The 6,903-nt window shown below is 34.5% G+C and overlaps 1 pseudogene; it reads right to left on the bottom strand.

The window, feature by feature from the left end:
* The window catches only part of LOC121565100, a 26,796-nt pseudogene extending 21,467 nt beyond the window's left edge, over window positions 1-5,329 (bottom strand).
* Between the last annotated feature and the right edge of the window lie 1,574 nt (window positions 5,330-6,903).

Below are 6,903 nucleotides of genomic sequence, written 5' to 3'. Positions count from 1 at the left end.
TAGAAATGTGTGTGTGTGTGTTAGAAATCTGTCTCTTCTCATCTCGCTTTCTCTCTATTCTAAGCGAAATCCTCCTGTTTATATCTCAGCTATATATTCTAGAGGCAGAAGATCATACTGCCTGTCTCACTTCTCTGTCTAAATGAAAGTCACTCTGCTATATCTCCCTATATATTCTAACCCAAGTCATATAACATGTCTCGCTATATAATCCCTAGGCGAGATCCTCTCTTTCTGTCTCACTTCTATATATTCTAGAGCAGAGGTCATATAACCTCATCTCCAGCGCTCCTGTATTCTAAGGGCAGGAATCCCATCTGCTGTCTCGCTATATTCTCGGCAGGAAATCCTCTCTTCCTGTCTCCACTTTCTCTATTCTAGGTAGAAGTCATATAACATATCTCTTCTCTATTCTAGGCAGAGAATCATATAACCTGTCTCACTTTATATTCTAAGCGAGTCCATCTGCTATGTCTCACCTCTCTTATTCTAAGTAGGAAATCCTCCTGTCCTGTCTCACTATATTCACAAAATTATATAACTGTCTCGCTATATATTCTAGAGCAGAAATCATATAACCTAATATCACTTTATATATTCTAAGCGAAAATCATATAACTTTCCTGTCTCACACTTTATATATTCTAAAAGCGAAAATCACTCTGCTATATCTCCTTTATATATTCTAAGCGAAAATTCTCTGCTCCTGTCTCCGCTATATATTCTAGAGCGAAAGTCATATGAACATAATGTAAGCTCATGTATTCTAGGCAGAGTCATAACATAATGGCACAGTATTCTGAGGCGGGAGATTATGTAACATAATGTAAAACATGTATTCTAGAGCGAGAGTCATGTAACCTGTCTCAGCTGCTCATGTATTCTAGGGCCTCTCTCTCTCTCTCTTCCTCTCTCTCTCTCTCATTCTAGATTCTCTCTCTCTCTCTCTCTCTCTCTCTCTGGAACATATATGGCTCTCTTTGCCTATTCTCTCTGAGCAGCTAACCCTGTTCAACAACCCTCTCTCTCACCTCCTTTCGCCTCCTCTCCTCCTGCAAGTAAATACAGATGATTTAAGATAAGCATGTAATTGCATAGATAACTGAATTTCCCTAATCTTCTCTTCAGCCCGAGGCAAGAGGGTTGGGGAAACAAGGTGCCTTTATCTCAAAAGAAAAAGAAAGATAAAAAAAAGAAAAAAAAGAAAAAAATGACAAAGAAAAAAAAAAAAAAAGAAAAAAGATAAGAAAAAGAAAAAAAAAAAAAAAAGTAAAAAAAAAAAAAAATATAAAAAAATAGGAAAATAGTAGAAAAAAAAAAAAAAAAAAAAAAAAAAAAATGAAATAAAAAAAAAAGAAAAAGTAAAAGTAAAAACAAAAAAAAAGAGAAAAAAAAAAAAAAAATAAAGAAAAAGAAGAAAAGAGTAAATAGAGAAAGGTAAAAGAAAGAAAAAACGAAAGAAAAAGAAAGAAAAAAAAGAAAAATACAAGAAAAAAAAAAAAAAAAAAAAGAAGAAAAAAAAAAAAAAAAAAAATAAATAAAAAAGAAAAGAAAAAAGAAAAAAAAAAACAGAAAAAAACAAAACTAAAAAAAAGAAAAAAAAAAAGAAATAAAAAATGAAAAAAAAAAGAAAGAAAAAAAAGAAAAAGAGAAAAAAAAAAAAGAAAGAATAAAAAAAAAAATAAAAAAAAAAAAACAAAGAAAAAAAGTAAAAAAAGATAAAAAAACAGGAATAAAAAAGAGGAAATGAAAAAGAAGAAACTATAAAAATAAAAAAAAAAAGAGAAGAATAAAGGAAAAAAAAAGAAAAAGAAAGAAGAAAATAAAGAAAAAGATAATAAAAAAGAAAAAGAAAAAAGAAAGAATAAAAAAGAAAAAAAAGAAGAAAAAAAGAAAAAAAAAAAGAGAAAAAAAAAAAACAAAAAGAGAATAAAAAAAAAAAAAAAAAAACTAAACGAAGAAGAAAATAAAGAAAAAAGGAAATAAAAAAACAAAAAAGAGAATAAAAAAAAGAAAAAAAAGGAGAAGAAAAAAAAAGAAGGATAAAAAAAGGAAAGTAAAGTACAGAAGAAATAAGAAATAAGGAAGAAAAAAAAGAAAAGTAACAGAAGAAGAAAAAAAAAGAAGAAAGTAAAAAAAAAAAGAAAATAAAGAAATAAAAGGAAAAGAAGAAAGAAGAAGGAGAAAGAAATAAAAAAAGAAGAGAATAAGATGAAGAAAGAAAGAAAAAAAGAAAAAAGAAAAAAAAAATAAAAAGAAAGAAGAAAGTGGGAAAATAAGGTAAAACAAAAATAAAAAAAAAAAAAATAAAAAAAAAAAGAAGAAAAAGGAAAAAAAGGAAACAAAAAAATGAAAAAAAAGAAGAAAAAAAAAAATAATAAAAAATTTCAAAAGAGAAAGGGAAAGACGAAAAAAGAGAAAATAAAAAGAAAAGAAAAAAATGAAAAAAAGGAATAAAAAAAGAAAAAAAGAAGAAGAAAAAGATAAAGAGGAAGAAAAAAAAAAGAAAACATAAGAAGAAGAAAAAAAAAAATAAAAAAAAAAAAAAAAAGAAAAGAAAATAAAAGAAAAGAAGAAAAGAGATAGAGAAAAAAAAGAAAAGAAATAAAGAAAAGAAAAAGAAAAAAGAAAGAAAGGGAAAATAAAAATAACAAAATAAAAATAAAAAAGGAAGAAAACAAAATATAAAAAAGAAAAAAAGAAAAAAAAGATATAAAAAATAAAGAAAAAAAAAGAAAGAAAGTAAAAAAAAAAAGTAATTAAAGAAGAAAAAAGAAAAAAAAAATTAAGAAGACTAAAAAAGAAGAAAAGAAAAAAAAGAAGGAAAAGAGAATAAGAGAAGGAAAAAAAAAAGAAAGAAAAAATAAAGAAAAGAAAAATAAAGTTAAATAAAAGAGAGAGTAAAAAAAAAGAAAAAAAAACTAAAGAGAAATAACAATAATAAGAAAAAAAACAAATAAAGAAGAAAGAAAAAGTAATAAAAAAAGAAGAAAAGAATATAAAATGAAGATAAAAAAATAAGAGAAAAAAAATAGGAGAAGAAAAATAAAAAAAAAAAAATAATAAAAGAGAAAGATAAAAATAAAATAAATAACTCAAGAAAAGAAAAATGGAAGACAGAATAATCAAAAAAAAAAGAAAACTAGGAAAAAAAGAAAAATAAAAGGAAAGTGAAAGAAAGAAATAAGAAGAAGAAGAAGAAAAGGGTAGACAAAGAGATAGAAAAGAAGCAGTAGAGGACAGAAAGACAGACAGACACAATGAAAGAGCCACCAACCCTCTATAATGACTTAGATAGTAGAGATAGAACAAGCAACAAGAGAACAGAAAAACAGAATGAGATGCTGGCGTCTCTTCATATCCTAACAAATATATATTATATCTCACCCTGTGATCGTTTATATGACTCTATCTACATGGAGGAGACAAGCCTTAGCTGTGGTAGTAGTAATATTAGATGTGTGTAGTAGATATGTTCTCTCACTGTCATAAATAATAATAAATCAATACTAGCTAAAGGAGATTTAAAGGTCAGAATTAGAAGTAAATATTAATTAAAGTAAGATTCAAAAATTAAATTAAAACTAAAATTAATTTACTTATTAAAACTAAAAAAATTAAATTAAAATTAAAATTAGAGAATTAAATTTAAGTAGAATTAAAATTAAAATTAAAAATTAACTCCAATTTTAATAATAGATATATATCCCAAAATTAACTACCTGGGCAAATGTATGTGTATGTATAAATATTTATAAATGTATATATGTAGTACATTAATAGCAAGTATATATATATGTAAATAAATATGTATATATATGTGACAAAGGAGGACAGATCTATCTAATCTGTCTAGTGGTGGATAAGTATCTCTGTAACCTGGGGTGGAATTGGGTGTAAAATGGTCCCTGGTCAACAGTGGAGTACTATCACAGAGATAGGGCACCATTGGGACCTGGACTCCTCTCTCTGTCTTTATCCTGGAACTAACCAGCTGACAAGCGGTGGGAGCTGCCATCCACACCATCAAACAGTGTAATTATATGCTATAACTAAGCCCTCTAGAGGACTGCCCGCTAGCTGGTGAGCCTGAGGTGAGGACATACGCACTAGGAGTAGAGGAGACAAAACTGTGAAAAGAAAGAAAAGGAAGGAAGATCTCAAAGAAAGGAGCAAGAAGAAGAAAATAAAGAAGAAGAAGAGAAGAAAGACGAAAGAAGAACAAAGAAAGAAAGACAAAGAGAAGAAGAACAAGAAGAAGGATATAAAAGACAAGTGAAGAAGAAAGGAGAAGGAAGATAAGAAAAAGACAAGAAAGACAAGAAAGAAGGAAAGACAAAAGAAGAAAAGAATGAAAGAAAGAACGAAGAAAGACAAAAGAAGAAAGAACCAAGGAAAGAAAGAAAAAGACAAGTTTGTAGTAAGAATAAAGTATGTATGTCACGTGTAGCCAAATGTCATAACGCCCTGTGTATGTCCCACTCAAGTAACTGCAAGCTGCCAGTCTCTCCTCTCTCTGTGTGAACATAAGCCAACTGCTGTCTTCTCTTGCCAAGCCGTGAGCCATCGCCTAGCACCAGCCCAGTATAGAGTAATGTGTGTGTGGTATATCCTATCTTGTATGTATGTGAAGAAGAAAGTATGTAAAGTGTCTTAATGTACCTACCTGTGTGTGTGTGTGTGTGTGTGTGTGGCCATCTCTCTGTAGAGTCGCCTTTACAACACTGCTGATAGTAATACACTGTAGAGTGTAAATCAGAACTATCAACTATATCAAGTATGGAGCTTGCTCAATAGCCTAGAATGACCTTTAACCTCAATATAGCCACAGAATGACAGAATTTAACCTCAATAACCTAAGAATAGTGTATATTTGGCCTCAACCTTTACAATAATTGACTGTTTAATATCAATAACCCCTCCAGAATGACATTATGTTGGGTTCTACCACACACTAGGTTGAAGTTATCTCCCAACCTACTGCTCTCGTGCCTTCCTCAACATGGAAGAGATGGGAGTCATTCAGTGACTGTTGGCTATACCACAGGCACTGGCTCAGTAATGCTAGCCTGTGTCACCTGGAGAATAGTATATTTATTCTCCCATTCTATAGGCAACCGTGTTGTGTAATCCCGTCCACCTCCTGCAATCCCCACCTCCTGCCCCGTCCCTGCCCCCCTCCTACCGTCCTGCCCCCTCTCCCCAGTCCCTGCCTCTCACCCTGTCCTGCCCCTCCTACGGGTCCTGCCATCTCACCCCCGTCCGCCCTCCTGCCGTCCTGCCTCCTACCGTCCTGCCCCCTCCTGCCCTGGTCCTGGTCCTCCTGCATCCTGCCCCTCCTACCGTCCCCTGCCCCTCCTACCCCGTCCTGCACCTCCTACCCGTCCTGCCTCCTGCAGGCCCCCTCCTACCCATCCCTGTCCTCCTACCTGTCCCCTGTCCCTCCTACCCAGTCCCCTGCCCCTCCTGCCCCGTCCCCTGCCCTCCTACCGTCTCCTGTCCTCCTAGCCGTCCTGACCCGTGCCTAAGCCTAACAGAACCATCCTGATAGAAAAGGAGAAGGTCAGGCCTCACCGCTCAAACCACGTTCTATTAGAGTGTTTTCCTGCCAATAACATCAGTCAGCACTCACAGATGTTGGTTATTCCTCCTAAAGGCTCTGCACTACTGCTAGATAGAAACACACATACACGAGATATTTTACACAGCCACATGTGTGCACACACCCATTCAGTGGAGCTAACAGATGTTCAAATTACTGAGTTACATAATGCACAAGCGCTATGCCTAACAATCACCATCCCGCACAGCTAATCAGCTGCTTACTAGAGCACAAACCTCATGGCTGCATCCCAAATGTCACCTTATTTCTTTAGTGCACTGCTGAGTGAACTCCTATTGCCCTAGTCACATTTCAAGTCCCCCACCTAAGTGTGTTAGGACTCATATCAAAACGCAAATCCTATTGTAATGAACAATCTATGTCAGAGCATAATGATCTACTATGATCCTATGCTTAGCAAGTGGCAAACTCCCCGTAGATGATAGCAGTGCGCCACCTTCTACACTGCAAGCAGATCCTGCTTGGTCGCTAAACCTGCAAAGGCACAACACTACACTGCCTGTAGTATCAGCCTGGTCGAATGATACAATAACTAGAGCTGACCTAGAGAGAGGAGACCAAAGAAACCTACCCCTGGCAAGACAAACGAAAAGGCAAGAGAAAGAAGATCTAAAGAAGGGAATATATATTGTGATGTCACGAAGGCTGTATCCTGGAAGACGTTATCATCCTGGTGGCTGCAAACCCAACACTATGGCTCCATCTGCTGGTATGGTCGAACTCCCACCCCTCTGCCAATCTTCCCACGCAGCTAAGCAGTAGGAGCTGATAGGCTGGAGGTTTTGGGAAGGGAAGGAACTGATCTCAGCCTGGGCTCTCCTGGGGACAGGTGCTGCCGTCCACTTCACCAGGAATATAAAGTTGGAATCACCTGTTTAGAATCTCACGCTGGATATATGCCTCCTGTGGAAATCGTGAAACATTTAGAGACATTTATGGGTTGGCCCCTGCTTTCACAATGGATACAGTAGGCTAGGAAAGTTATCTGTAGTATATGATTTTTGATGTCGAAAAAACATCCCTGAACTATTAACCCTTAAGAAACCACAAAGAGAACAGAATTTTATTTATATTTGATTAATTCCCAAGACCTATATGAAATCCTTGTTTTGTTTGAGCCTTGTCTCCTTGCACTCGCAGGCGCAATCCATGAGAGCTGTAGCCTCGTGGCCGGTAATCTGAATGGTGGAGAAGTCTACCCTCAAAAGCGTTAATGAGTATAGAGGAGATCTAGAAGGAGTTGATCCTGACCTAGGGTGTCGGCTCCACTTACTGAAATG

Source organism: Coregonus clupeaformis, unplaced genomic scaffold (genome assembly GCF_020615455.1).
Source record: "Coregonus clupeaformis isolate EN_2021a unplaced genomic scaffold, ASM2061545v1 scaf4085, whole genome shotgun sequence".
Taxonomy (NCBI): Eukaryota; Metazoa; Chordata; class Actinopteri; order Salmoniformes; family Salmonidae; genus Coregonus; species Coregonus clupeaformis.
This window is presented reverse-complemented; position numbering and strand designations above follow the sequence as displayed.